Here is a 15,979-nt window from a genome sequence, read left to right as displayed (position 1 = left end):
GTCTGTCCAACACTGACATGGCATCTCAACATGCTATCAGCGCTTAAAGCCTGATGAACCAGGCATAACTGAAAAGACCCCAGTTCACTCCAAGGATGATCTTAGATAGTCTCTGAAAAAGAAAAGGTGTGTTTTTTTTTTTTGTAACTAGGAAAGAAAATGGGGAAAAGGGTAAGTAATCGAACTGATAAGCTAAAACTATGCTAAGTAATGCTAAACGAGCTAACTACGTGACACTCCTGGGAGCTCCATCTCAGGCTGAGGATGGTTGAGAAGGAACTGAGGGGATCAAGTCACATGCGTGCTAGATGAGGCACCAACGGCTCTGTGAGACAGGGACTGTACATGTGTGACTTGGACAGGCGCTGGTTTGGAAATTCGCTGATCAAATGCGCAGGAACGCACCAACCCCTGAAATGCAGCACCCACAGGGACGTCACTAGAAGAAGAAATGTAAGCTCTCTTCAGATGACTCCAGCAGGCCGATCCAGTCATCTAAAGATCCATCTTGGTAGCTGTTTTTACCTTCTTGCCACCACCCTACATCAAAGCAAGCTGCTATTGCAAATCTCTTTGCAGTGCTTATTACCCTCCCCAGCAAGGGGAGGAATGCCCAACATCCAGCATGATATCTGACGCACACAAATACAGAGGAGCTGCTGTATGACCTCGATACAGCAAAGCACTTGCCAGCTACCTGTTGGCTCCTGACCCCTCCTGGGCTCGCACGGGTTTGGAGTTTCAATGTATTCAGCCGGGATCCTTGTTTTTAAAAAAACCCAAAATTCTCCAATAAAAAGACATAAAAATCCATGTTTTTCCATGATTAAAATGAAATACAGAACTTTAGTTTCCCTAGCCACAATATATATATAGGTATCAGTTGAATGCAATGTTTGATATATTTATAATTTTTAAGCAAGTTTGAAGACTGCCAGTGCTATCAATCATTATAATACAATTAATAGAACTGCAATTTGTATTTCTTACATATACCACATACTTCTGTGTCTGTCAGCACCAGTTGGGAGCCCGGCTGCCCGGGGCTGACAGCCCAAGCCCCACTGCATGAGGCTTGGGCAGTCAGCCCGGGTTCGGTTAATATGGAGAGCTGGATAATGAAGGCTCAGATAAAATGGGTTCTACTCTGTATGTTTTTATTTTTTCACAAAATGTAAAAACACAAATTCTGTATTTTTCTGCAGCAAACAAGTTTCTAGGATCCCTGGTGTTCAGCAAGGGCTTTGCAGCAGACTTAATTTGTTGCAGTTTTAATTCTTGCCAGCTGGTTCCCCAGCCTACTCCTTAATCTGAGAGCAGGCCTGAGTGACACCTTCTTTCCAGCTCAGCTATTTGAGCCAAAGCCACCCTGATGCCTGTACCAGGGCACTGGCAGCTATGGATAGTAAAAGAAATAATCAGTCCTTATGCTTGGTTCACACTTTATGGTAATATGGCTTCCCTTTTGGTAAAGCTGGCAAACAGCAGCTGCTTGTTCTTCATGTCAGAAGACAGCTACAGTCTTGCAAGGATAAAGAGGGGCCCCTTTCTCATGTTCCCTGCACACAACAGGTGGGTTTTCAAGAGGGGAGGGAGGCCAGGGAAAAGACTATACTTGTTTGGGTTTTGTCTCCTCACCCCCAGCAACTTTGAGGGCCACACACATTTTACCAACTATTAGGATGCTTAAAGAGGCACAACCCCATTGAGCGGATGCTCTGACACCAGTATAAAGTTGCTTATACCAGTATGTCTTCTTTCTACACAGGAAGAAGAATAAGCTAGTCTGCTATGACACCTTTACCTCAGTATAACACTGTCCATTGTAGAGGTTGGGCTGGTATTTTCTAACAGGAATAGCTATACTGCTACAAAAACTGGAGAGCTAGTGCTCCTGTTCTGCTGACTCAGGCTTTGTTTTCAACATCCATATTGAACATTCCACCAGCCATCTGCTTTGGCACTAAGCCTTGTCATAAATATAAAGGGAAGCGTAACCACCTTTCTGTATGCAGTGCTATAAAATCCCTCCTGGCCAGAGGCAAAATCCTTTCACCTGTAAAGGGTTAAGGAGCTAAGGTAACCTTGCTGGCACCTGATCCAAAATGACCAATGAGGGGACAAGATACTTTCAAATCTGGAGGGAGCCGTGTGTGGGGGGAGGCTTTTGTCTGTCTGTGTGATACCTTTGCCGGGAACAGATCAAGGATGCAAGCCCTCCAACTCCTGTAAAGTTAGTAAGTAATCTAGCTAGAAAATGCATTAGGTTTTCTTTGTTTTGGCTTTTTGGTAAATTCACTGTTCTGGAGGGAATGTGTATTCCTGTTTTTGTGTCTTTTTGTAATTTAAGGTTTTGCCTAGAGGGATTCTCTATGTTTTAAATCTGATTACCCTGTAAAGTATTTACCATCCTGATTTTACAGAGGTGATTCTTTTACCTTTTCTTTAAATAAAATTCTTCTTTTAAGAACCTGATTGATTTTTCATTGTTCTTAAGATCCAAGGGTTTGGGTCTGTGTTCACCTGTACCAATTGGTGAGGATATTATTATCAAACCTTCCCCAGGAAAGGGGGTGTAGGGCATGTGGGAATATTTTGGGGGAATAGGACTCCAAGCGGTCCTTTCCCTGTTCTTTGTCTAAATCACTTGGTGGTGGCAGTATGCTGTTCAAGAACAAGGCAAAGTTTGTGCCTTGGGAAAGTATTTAACCTAAGATGGTAAAAATAAGCTTAGCGGGTCTTTCATGCGGGTCCCCACATCTGTACCCCAGAATTCAGAGTGGGGAAGGAACCTTGACAAGCCCCCATTTGGTTTTGATGTATACTTTCAAAATGCTCTTGGGATGAATTTGGCAAGTTGGGGATGTACTGGAATTGAGTGTTTCCATTAAATCAAATTACCTACCCCCTTCTCCTCCTCCCCTGCTCTCCCCTCAAAAAATGCAGGTCAATGGGGGAACCCTAAAGTCAGATATGAAGTTGTGAAGTGCTAACCACAAACAGGTTTATTCTCCCTTCAGTGCAAAACTCCCAATAGCAGCCTGGAGATAATAGATATGTGTAAATAGCCTGAAGCCATAATACTGTACTGTGAGTGGGACTTTGCTTAGCCCATGCAATCAAGCTGTATTGATTTGGGAAGGGGACTGTCTTTCCTGCTGAGTCACTACTGCATACATGCCCCAGCAGGTATATATATGTAAGAACACAGGTCTGGTGCTGATGCAGCTACTGTATTTCAAACAGAAATACTGACCCCTTGGAAGAGACCTCAGGAAGTGTTTTATAAAAATAGGAGTGTTGGCAACAGTGTCCTGGCTAAATTCAAACTGGGGTCACTTCTCCCCTCCTTCCACTTCCCATGGAGCTGGGCAGGGGTTCTCCACCTGTAGTACGAGTTGGTTTAAAGTATAGTATTAGAAAAAACTCAATTCTGACACTGACAGATTATGAAGGTGATTTAACCAAAACTTTGAGTTTTAGATGTAAGAGGTTTCATTTTGAAGTGTGAGAGTAGCCTTTGCTCATTCTCAAGGGCTGCAGAGTGTGCAGCTGAAAGACCTGTTGCATTTCATTTTGGTGGTGAATGAAGGGACACTGATCCCTTATGTTTGTAAAATGCTTTAGGTCCAAGCTGCTCTCTCAATGTAAGATTAATAGAAAAATTCAACTGGCTTAGTCTGGTGCTGATCAAAATACTGATACCCACATGTAGCCAAAAAAGGCCAAAAAAAGAATTTGAAGAACAGCTAGCCAAAGACTCAAAAAATAATAGCAGACATTTTAAGTACGTCAGAAGCAGGCAGCCTGCTAAACAACCAGTGGGGCCACTGGACAATCGAGATGCTAAAGGAGCACTGAAGGACGATAAGGCCACTGCAGAGAAACTAAAGGAATTCTTTGCATCTTTCCCTAGCCACAATATATACAGGTGTCAGTTGAATGCAATGTTTGATATATTTACAATTTTTAAGCAAGTTTGAAGACTGCCAGTGCTATCAATCATAGGTTTCAGAGTAGCAGCCGTGTTAGTCTGTATTTGCAAAAAGAAAAGGAGTACTTGTGGCACCTTAGAGACTAACAAATTTATTAGAGCATAAGCTTTCATGAGCTACAGCTCACTTCATCGGATGCATTTGGTGGAAAAAACAGAGGAGAGATTTATATACACACACACACACACACAGAGAACATGAAACAATGGGTTTATCATACACACTGTAAGGAGAGTGATCACTTAAGATAAGCCATCACCAGCAGTAGGGGGGGGAAAGGAGGAAAACCTTTCATGGTGACAAGGAAGGTAGGCTAATTCCAGCAGTTAACAAGAATATCAGAGGAACAGTGGGGGGTGGGGTGGGAGGGAGAAATACCATGGGGAAATAGTTTTACTTTGTGTAATGACTCATCCATTCCCAGTCTCTATTCAAGCCTAAATTAATTGTATCCAGTTTGCAAATTAGTTCCAATTCAGCAGTCTCTCGTTGGAGTCTGTTTTTGAAGCTTTTTTGTTGAAGTATAGCCACTCTTAGGTCTGTGATTGAGTGACCAGAGAGATTGAAGTGTTCTCCAACTGGTTTTTGAATGTTATAATTCTTGACGTCTGATTTGTGTCCATTCATTCTTTTACGTAGAGACTGTCCAGTTTGGCCAATGTACATGGCAGAGGGGCATTGCTGGCATATGATGGCATATATCACATTGGTAGATGCGCAGGTGAACGAGCCTCTGATAGTGTGGCTGATGTGATTAGGCCCTATGATGGTATCCCCTGAATAGATATGTGGACAGAGTTGGCAACGGGCTTTGTTGCAAGGATAGGTTCCTGGGTTAGTGGTTCTGTTGTGTGGTGTGTGGTTGCTGGTGAGTATTTGCTTCAGATTGGGGGGCTGTCTGTAAGCAAGGACTGGTCTGTCTCCCAAGATCTGTGAGAGTGATGGGTCGTCCTTCAGGATAGGTTGTATGAAACATTGTTTCATGTTCTCTGTGTGTGTGTGTGTGTGTGTGTGTGTGTGTGTATATAAATCTCTCCTCTGTTTTTTCCACCAAATGCATCCGATGAAGTGAGCTGTAGCTCACGAAAGCTTATGCTCTAATAAATTTGTTAGTCTCTAAGGTGCCACAAGTCCTCCTTTTCTTTTTGCGGATACAGACTAACATGGCTGCTACTCTGATAACTGTAGTTTGTAACCCATCATTTAAATCAGCTTCTGTACCAAATGACTGGGGAATAGCTAATGTGACGCCAATTTTCAAAAAGGGCTCCAGAGGTGATCCCAGCAATTACAGGCCGGTAAGCCTGACTTCAGTATCAGGCAAACTTGTTAAAACTATAGTAAAGAACAAAAAACTGTCAGACACATAGATGAACATAATTTGTTGGGGATGAGTCAACATAGTTTTTGTAAAGGGAAATCATGCCTCACCAATCTACTAGAATTCTTTGAGGGGGTCAACAAGCACATGGCCAAGGGGGATCCAGTGGATATAGCGTACTTAGCTTTTCAGAAAGCTTTTGACAAGATCTCTCATCAAAGGCTTTTAAGCAAAGTAAGCTGTCATGGGATAAGATGGAATCTTGCGCATTGGTAACTGGTTAAAAGATAGGAAACAAAGGGTAGGAATAAATGGTCAGTTTTCAAAATGGAGAGAGGTAAATAGTAGTGTCCCCCAGGGGTCTGTACTGCGACCAGTCCTATTCAACATATTCATAAATGATCTGGAAAAAGGGGTAAACAGTAAGGTGCAAAATTTGCACATGATATACAACTATTCAATATAGTTAAGTCTCAGGCAGAGTGTGAAGAGCTACAAAAGGATCTCTCAAAACTGGGTGACTGGGCAACAAATGGCAGATGAAATTCAATGTTGATAAATGCAAAGTAATGCACATTGGAAACCATAATCCCAACTATACATAACTAATTTAGATGCTATCATTTTGTATCAGTCAAGAAAGAGACTTTGGAATCATTGTTGATAGTTCTCTGAAAACATCCACTCAATGTGCAGCAGCAGTCAAAAAAAAAAAAAGCAAACAGAAAGTTGGGAATCATTAAGAAAGGGATAGATAAAAAGACAGAAAATATCATATTGCCTCTATATAAATCTATGGTATGCCAACACCTTGAATATTGCATGCAGCTGTGGTTGCCCCATCTCAAAAAAGATATATTGGAATTGGAAAAGATTCAGAAAAGGGCAACAAAAATAATTAGGGATATGGAACAGCTTCCATATGAGGAGAGATTAATAAGACTGGGACTTTTCAGCGTGGAAAAGAAACGACTAAGGGTGGATATGATAGAGGTCTATAAAATCATGACTGGTATGGAAAAAGTAGATAAGGAAGTGTTATTTACTCCTTCTCAAAACACAAGAACTAGGGGTCACCCAATGAAATTAATAGGCAGCAGGTTTAAAACAAACAAAAGGAAGTATTTCTTCACACAACCTGTGGAACTCCTTGCCAGAGGATATTGTGAAGGCCAAGACTACAACAGGGTTCAAAAAAGACTAGATAAGTGCATGGAGGATAGGTCCATCAATGGCTATTAGCCAGGATGGACAGGGATGGTGTCCCTAGCCCCTGTTTACCAGAAATTGTGAATGGGCGACAGGGGATAGCTCACTTGATGATTACCTGTTCTGTTCATTCCCTCTGGAGCACCTGTCAGAAGACAGGATACTGGGCTAGAGGGACCTTTGGTCTGACCCAGTATGGCCGTTCTTATGTAGGGCTACCACCTTTGAAATGCAAAAAACCCGGCATGCCCTCCCACACGGCAAGCCCTCCATAACCTCAACCACAAGCCAACTCTGCAACCCCCATCTTCAACAGCCACTGATAGTGTTTAGACAGAGAACACATATAGATAAGATTGATAACATTGTACGTCTCCTCACTTTTGCGTGAATCAAACCCTCTCTCACACACATGCGGTGCACTTGTGTGTCCGTGGGCAGCCGGCTGCTGTATTTTCAACAGTTTTGATCTGTTATTGCTTAAACAGTTGCAGTGGGAACATGGCAGCATCTTTAGCTGGACACAGAAGCTTTTACCATTAGCTCCCCCCCGTATTGTGGTAATAATGCAAATTTTAGACCCATGTAAACTCCTTCCCCAACCCCCGGCAGATTATATTATTTTTCTGGTCACTGGCAAATCCTTTTTAAAAAAAAACAAAAAACAAAAAACAGCCAGGCCAGTCAAATACCAGCCAGGTGGTAACCCTACCCACATAGAACTAACCACAAAATAACATACAATCCCACACAGTGACAGTGCAATTTGTTTATTAACATGTTTCAGAGTAGCAGCCATGTTAGTCTGTATTTGCAAAAAGAAAAGGAGTACTTGTGGCACCTTAGAGACTAACAAATTTATTAGAGCATAAGCTTTCGTGAGCTACAGCTCACTTCATGCATCCGATGAAGTGAGCTGTAGCTCACGAAAGCTTATGCTCTAATAAATTTGTTAGTCTCTAAGGTGCCACAAGTACTCCTTTTCTGTTTATTAACATGTTATGTGTGCTGTCATTGTTCATTCAGGTGGATATAACAGTTTTAGCACTTATCTAATTTCAGAGGTATTTCATCTACCGCTGAGAGGAAGGGCTCAGCCCCTGGATGGTAAAAGAGGGTTATAACAGGTTGGCCCCTCCCCAAGTGAGAAGTTCTCCCTGCATTTGGGGATTTAAATGTTCTGTAAACGAGTAAAAACAGAGCCCACGGGGGAGAGGGTGCAGTTGAGCATGTCACAACTGGACTGATTTCACAAGGAGTACCCAAAAAGCCAGGGGCATTCTGTTAGCCCTGAGGCTGTTCAGTGCCTGTTCGCACTCATGTATCCACCTTCTCTGGCTGCAGAAGACTCTTGTGAACCTATCAAAGTGGCTCAGAAAAAAAAAATCACACTGTAACCAATTGATCTTCTCAGGCCCACCCATGGAGAGAATCTCCCCCAATGGCCGCTGCATGTGAATGTAAACAGGCTGCTCCATGTTGTTACTGGGTCACAGCAGCTTCTTGTGCTGCAGCGGCGTCAATAGCACTTCAAGTAAGCCCACTCCTCCTAATTTCCTTGCCAATTTCTATAGCCATGTATGTAACAGCTGTTACCCTCCAATACAAGGGTAATCGTCCTCCTGCACAGGTTAATAAACAGCTGCCTGATTAACTGTAGCATGGAATGTAATTCATAGAGATTATCCTCACAGCATACAGCTCAAAGGGATAGACATCTAATCCAGCACCAGCTGGTCAGAGTCTGGACTGGTTTCAAGAGGGGGCAGATAAGGACACCTGTGCAGGCATTACTGGTCAGAAAGGGAGTGGATGCCAGGGCCAACCACTGACTGTGGATGGAGGTGTTGGATTCATGGAGGATTGGAACACTTCCGCTGATGAGAGGCAACTGTGCAGCATGAACTACCTCTCCTTAAACAGTCACGCTGGCATAATTACTGCCTCCCAACTCTGTCCTAGTGGGGCATGCGCTCCCATCCCAGCACCAGTTCTGTCATGCTGCAATGTGAGGTTGTTTCATGCACCTTCAAAGCATAACTCCTCTTCCCATACTGCAATCCCAGGAAATGTAGGATAGCTGCCAATCTTCCAGGACAAAATAGGTATTGTTCTACTAGGCACAGAGAAGGTAAGAAGGGCCACCTAAACCACTGGAATAAACCAGCAGAAAAACAAACTGTTTAGTCAGCCAGGGATCTTCAAGAATTTGTATCCATCACAAAAAGATAAATAACCTATGCAGCATCACTACCCCAAGTTTAAGGTTCAACCCAGATGACTAACACTTGTGGGGAACCCTGACATTTCCACAGACATACTTTCCGCTCCTATAGCCATTCCCTTCAGCCCTTGTGTAAGGAGAAGCTGCTGATGGCTCTATTTTTAAAAAGGTGCTAAAAGTGCTACTGGGAATTACAGATCCGTGTGCCTCCTTTCTGTACCTGATAAACTGCTTGAAATGAATATTTAAAAACACAAATATAAACTTGTGGATGAACATCCTAGAGAAACAATGGGCACAGCTTCTGTCTTGAAAATTCCTGCCTCTCTAATCTACTAGAATTCTGTCAACCTCTGGAACTCCTTGCCAGAGGGTGTTGTGAAGGCCAATACTATAATGGGGTTCAAAAGGGAGCTAGACAGATTCATGGAAGATAGCCAGTGATGGATCTATTAACCAGGATAGGTAGGAGTGGTGTCCCTAGCCTCTGTTTGCCAGAAGCTGGGACTGGGTGACAGGGCATGGATCACTTGATAACCTGTCTGTTCATTCCCTTTGGGGCACCTGCCATTGACCACTGTCAGAGGACAGGATACTGGGCTTGATGGACCTTTGATCTGACCCAGTATGGCCGTTCTTACATTATGACTATGTCCACAAGAGGGAGGATGAAGAAGAAGAATGGGGTTGACATGGTTCAGACTTTCAAAAAGCCTTTAACAAAGTCACTAACAAGAAGCTATCAAGACAACTCATCAGTTAAGGGGTGAGAAGGTAGAGTGTTGTCATAGATTAGAACCTAGCTAAGGGATAAAAAGCAGTAGGGATAAATGGTTCATTTTCAAAAAGAAAATAAAAGGCTTCCCTCCTCCCTCCACGTGCTGTTTTGGGGGCAGTGACCTGTATTTATTTAGGATATGACAAAGGGGTGAGCAGCGAAATGGTAACATTTGCAAAAGGCAAAATTATGTAGATTAGTCAAGACTAAAGAAGTTTATGAGGGACTTCAAAGGGACCTAAGAAAGCCAGGCGTGTGGGCAATGTGGTGGCCAATAAAACTCAATGTTGACTAATGCACATTATCCAAGTCCATTTCCTGGGTTCTGAAAAAAGCACTGCCACTGAGACAGAGACGTGAGCTGTGGTGAGGACCCCATTATGACTAAAACCTCTGCTCAAATGCAGCAGCCATCAAAACAGTGGGCAAAGTTTTAACATAGCTAAAAAGTAGGCTAGAAAATAAACTGATGATACAGCCTATCCTGGCGGACTGTTCAGTTCTGGTTACCAGAGTTCAAAGATTTAGCAGACACAGAAGGCATGAAGGAGACAGGTAACAAAAGTTACTAGAAACATGGATAGTTTTGTCTGAAGACTGACTGAAAAGACGGGGACTGTTTAGAGAAGAGGCTACCCATAAAATAATGGATGGTATAGCGCAGTGGTTCTCAAAGCCCGTCCGCCACTTGTTCAGGGAAAGCCCCTGGCATGCCAGACCGGTTTGTTTACCTGCTGCATCAGCAGGTTTGGCCGATTGCAACTCCCATTGACTGCGGTTCGCCGCTCCAAGCCAATGGAGGCTGCGGGAAGGGCAGCCAGTACGTCCCTTGACCCGTGCCGCTTCCTGCAGCCCCCATTGGCCTGGAGCGGTGAACCGCGGCCAGTGGGAGCCGCGATCGACCGAACCTGCAGACGCAGCAGGTAAACAAATCAGTCCAGCCCGCCTGGGGCTTTCCCTGAACGAGCGGCAGACTGGCTTTGAGAACCACTGGTATAGAGAAAACAAGCACTCCTATTTACACTAATAAGTAAGGTTTCAGAGTAGCAGCTGTGTTAGTCTGTATTCGCAAAAAGAAAAGGAGTACTTGTGGCACCTTAGAGACTAACAAATTTATTTGAGCATAAGCTTTCGTGAGCTACAGCATCCGACGAAGTGAGCTGTAGCTCATGAAAGCTTATGCTCAAATAAATTTGTTAGTCTCTAAGGTGCCACAAGTACTCTTTTTTTCTTTTTACTAATAAGTAAGAACACAAGAACAGGAGCCATTCAATGAAACAGAAAGGCATACATTTTAAACCAATACAAGGAAATTACGTATTAGGTAGCATCAAAATTAATACATGGAACGCATTGCCAACAGATTGCATTGAGGCCAAGAGCTTAGCTGAATTAAATAAAGTATTAGACATTTCCATGGGAAGTGGGGAAAGTCACCTTAGCCAGGAGTCAAAAAAAGTTATAACCCCTCATTCACCTTCAGGCATAAACTGCCCACTAACTGGGTACGAGGATCAGGCACAAGTTTCCCTAAGGAGAGGTTATTCAACTAATTGCCTAGCACAGAGTTTCTTGCACTTTCCTCTGAAGCATCTGATACTGGCCACTCCTGGACTCCATGAGATGATGTACAAGTGATACCCCCTCATTCATTCTGCCTTAGCGTCCAGGGACTTATTGAAAGCTTCTCACAACTTCAGTGGTGACTGTGAAGAACAGGAAAAAGACCAACGTGAACGCGGTAGGCTCAAAGAGGCGATGCTGGCCTGTGTCTGCTAAATGGTAACTTTTTATTTGAGTCATCTGCATCAGCCTTGCCTGCTAGCTGGACAAGTCCATGGACCTAAATACAGAGACTTTTGTTCCCTTCACAAGAAAAACTCTGCCTGGTGGGATTCTGGGCCCAGATGGTCAGCTCAGCAAGGCTGTGAAGTAGAGGTGTCAGCAGCTGGAGAAGCAGAAACTCCACGTGAGCTGAGAACAGTGTCTTTGGTCAGCCCCAAGTAAAAGCCAAGCCACAGTGTGCTCCCCAGTCAGTTACTGTCACTGCTGCTGTGGAAATCGGTGGCAGAATTCACTCCACTGTAAACACCAGAATTCTAGGAAATATTCACCCCCCCATTCCCTAGGGCCTCCCCTCCCTCCAGCATGTCATTTAAATTGAGGAAGAAAGCAAGCGGATCTGTCTGATGGGGATTTTCTGCCAGCAGTTGCGGGACAGCAAACCCACAAGGAGTCACACACCCCATACTACACAGGTCAGGCCTGGTGGTGCAGGTCACATGGTTACAATACTGTGGATGCACTTCATATATCATAGAATCATAGAATCATAGAATATCAGGGTTGGAAGGGACCCCAGAAGGTCATCTAGTCCAACCCCCTGCTCAAAGCAGGACCAAGTCCCAGTTAAATCATCCCAGCCAGGGCTTTGTCAAGCCTGACCTTAAAAACCTCTAAGGAAGGAGATTCTACCACCTCCCTAGGTAACGCATTCCAGTGTTTCACCACCCTCTTAGTGAAAAAGTTTTTCCTAATATCCAATCTAAACCTCCCCCATTGCAACTTGAGACCATTACTCCTCGTTCTGTCATCTGCTACCATTGAGAACAGTCTAGAGCCATCCTCTTTGAAACCCCCTTTCAGGTAGTTGAAAGCAGCTATCAAATCCCCCCTCATTCTTCTCTTCTGCAGACTAAACAATCCCAGCTCCCTCAGCCTCTCCTCATAAGTCATGTGCTCTAGACCCCTAATCATTTTCGTTGCCCTTCGTTGTACTCTTTCCAATTTATCCACATCCTTCCTGTAGTGTGGGGCCCAAAACTGGACACAGTACTCCAGATGAGGCCTCACCAGTGTCGAATAGAGGGGAACGATCACGTCCCTCGATCTGCTCGCTATGCCCCTACTTATACATCCCAAAATGCCATTGGCCTTCTTGGCAACAAGGGCACACTGCTGACTCATATCCAGCTTCTCGTCCACTGTCACCCCTAGGTCCTTTTCCGCAGAACTGCTGCCGAGCCATTCGGTCCCTAGTCTGTAGCGGTGCATTGGATTCTTCCATCCTAAGTGCAGGACCCTGCACTTATCCTTATTGAACCTCATTAGATTTCTTTTGGCCCAATCCTCCAATTTGTCTAGGTCCTTCTGTATCCTATCCCTCCCCTCCAGCGTATCTACCACTCCTCCCAGTTTAGTATCATCCGCAAATTTGCTGAGAGTGCAATCCACACCATCCTCCAGATCATTTATGAAGATATTGAACAAAACGGGCCCCAGGACCGACCCCTGGGGCACTCCACTTGACACCGGCTGCCAACTAGACATGGAGCCATTGATCACTACCCGTTGAGCCCGACAATCTAGCCAGCTTTCTACCCACCTTATAGTGCATTCATCTAGCCCATACTTCCTTAACTTGCTGACAAGAATGCTGTGGGAGACCGTGTCAAAAGCTTTGCTAAAGTCAAGAAACAATACATCCACTGCTTTCCCTTCATCCACAGAACCAGTAATCTCATCATAAAAGGCGATTAGATTAGTCAGGCATGACCTTCCCTTGGTGAATCCATGCTGACTGTTCCTGATCACTTTCCTCTCCTCTAAGTGCTTCAGGATTGATTCTTTGAGGACCTGCTCCATGATTTTTCCAGGGACTGAGGTGAGGCTGACCGGCCTGTAGTTCCCAGGATCCTCCTTCTTCCCTTTTTTAAAGATGGGCACTACATTAGCCTTTTTCCAGTCATCCGGGACTTCCCCCGTTCGCCACGAGTTTTCAAAGATAATGGCCAAGGGCTCTGCAATCACAGCCGCCAATTCCTTCAGCACTCTCGGATGCAATTCGTCCGGCCCCATGGACTTGTGCACGTCCAGCTTTTCTAAATAGTCCCTAACCACCTCTATCTCTACAGAGGGCTGGCCATCTCTTCCCCATTTTGTGTTGCCCAGCACAGCAGTCTGGGAGCTGACCTTGTTAGTGAAAACAGAGGCAAAAAAAGCATTGAGTACATTAGCTTTTTCCACATCCTCTGTCACTAGCTTGCCTCCCTCATTCAGTAAGGGGCCCACACTTTCCTTGGCTTTCTTCTTGTTGCCAACATACCTGAAGAAACCCTTCTTGTTACTCTTGACATCTCTTGCTAGCTGCAGCTCCAGGTGCGCTTTGGCCCTCCTGATATCTTTCCTACATGCCCGAGCAATATTTTTATACTCTTCCCTGGTCATATGTCCAACCTTCCACTTCTTGTAAGCTTCTTTTTTATGTTTAAGATCCGCTAGGATTTCACCATTAAGCCAAGCTGGTCGCCTGCCATATTTACTATTCTTTCGACTCATCGGGATGGTTTGTCCCTGTAACCTGAACAGGGATTCCTTGAAATACAGCCAGCTCTCCTGGACTCCCTTCCCTTTCATGTTAGTCCCCCAGGGGATCCTGGCCATCTGTTCCCTGAGGGAGTCAAAGTCTGCTTTCCTGAAGTCCAGGGTCCGTATCCTGCTGCTTACCTTTCTTCCCTGCGTCAGGATCCTGAACTCAACCAACTCATGGTCACTGCCTCCCAGATTCCCATCCACTTTTGCTTCCCCCACTAATTCTACCCGGTTTGTGAGCAGCAGGTCAAGAAAAGCGCTCCCCCTAGTTGGCTCCCCTAGCACTTGCACCAGGAAATTGTCCCCTACGCTTTCCAAAAACTTCCTGGATTGTCTATGCACCGCTGTATTGCTCTCCCAGCAGATATCAGGAAAATTAAAGTCACCCATGAGAATCAGGGCATGCGATCTAGTAGCTTCCGTGAGTTGCCGGAAGAAAGCCTCATCCACCTCATCCCCCTGGTCCGGTGGTCTATAGCAGACTCCCACCATGACATCACTCTTGTTGCACACACTTCTAAACTTAATCCAGAGACACTCAGGTTTTTCCACAGTTTCGTACCGGAGCTCTGAGCAGTCATACTGCTCCCTTACATACAGTGCTACTCCCCCACCTTTTCTGCCCTGCCTGTCCTTCCTGAACAGTTTATAACCATCCATGACTGTACTCCAGTCATGTGAGTTATCCCACCAAGTCTCTGTTATTCCAATCACGTCATAATTCCTTGACATCACCAGGACCTCCAGTTCTCCCTGCTTGTTTCCAAGGCTTTGTGCATTTGTATATAAGCACTTGAGATAACCTGTTGATCGCCCCTCATTCCCAGTATGAGGCAGGAGCCCTCCCCTCACAGACATTCCTGCCTGTGCTTCCTCCCGGTATCCCGCTTTCCCACTTACCTCAGGGCTTTGGTCTCCTTCCCCCGGTGAACCTAGTTTAAAGCCCTCCTCACTAGGTTAGCCAGCCTGCTGGCAAAGATGTTCTTCCCTCTCTTCGTAAGATGGAGCCCGTCTCTGCCCAGCACTCCTCCTTCATGGAACACCATCCCATGGTCAAAGAATCCAAAGCCTTCTCTCCGACACCACCTGCGTAGCCATTCGTTGACCTCCACGATTCGACGGTCCCTACCCAGGCCTTTTCCTTCCACGGGGAGGATGGACGAGAACACCACTTGCGCCTCCAACTCCTTTATCCTTCTTCCCAGAGCCACGTAGTCCACAGTGATCCGCTCAAGGTCATTCTTGGCAGTATCATTGGTGCCCACGTGGAGAAGCAGGAAGGGGTAGCGATCCGAGGGCTTGATGAGTCTCGGCAGTCTCTCCGTCACGTCACGAATCTTAGCCCCTGGCAAGCAGCAGACTTCTCGGTTTTCCCGGTCAGGGCGGCAGATAGATGACTCAGTCCCCCGGAGGAGAGAGTCCCCGACCACCACCACCCGCCTTCTCCTCTTGGGAGTGGTGGTCGTGGAACCCCCAACCTCAGGACATCGCATCTCATGCCTCCCAACCAGCGGAGTCTCCTTCTGCTTTCTCCCCCAGACCTATCATCTGGTCCACTCTCCGCAATGGTACCTGTGGAGAGAACATGAAAGCGGTTAGTTACCTGTGTCTGTGTTACTGGAACCCGGACATTCCGCTTACCTCTTCTGGAGGTCACATGTTGCCAAGCTTCTTCACTGGCCTCTTGGCTCCTCTGTGCAACCTGCTCTACATCTTTAGAGCTTTGTGCCCCTAGAAGGCTATCCTGAGTTTGGTCCAGAAAATCCTCAGTCTCTCGTATACAACGCAGGGTCGTTACCTGTTGCTCCAGACCTTCAATCTTCTCTTCCAATATGGAGACCAGCTTGCACTTTGTACAGACAAAGTCGCTTCTGTCCTGTGGAAGAAAGACAAACATGGCACATCCAGTGCAGGTCACAACAGCTGAATCCCCCCCTTCCATATCACCTACCTACTATGGAGCTTCCTCAGAGACGTTGGCAAAATGTAAGCCTCACTGGGCTCACTCCAGGCGAACTCCCAGGCAAACTCCTGCTGTGAGCTGCTCTGCTGTCCCCGCTGCTCCGCTGGTTCGCTGCCGC

This window comes from Dermochelys coriacea, chromosome 7 (assembly GCF_009764565.3).
Source record: "Dermochelys coriacea isolate rDerCor1 chromosome 7, rDerCor1.pri.v4, whole genome shotgun sequence".
Classification (NCBI taxonomy): domain Eukaryota; kingdom Metazoa; phylum Chordata; order Testudines; family Dermochelyidae; genus Dermochelys; species Dermochelys coriacea.
This window is presented reverse-complemented; position numbering follows the sequence as displayed.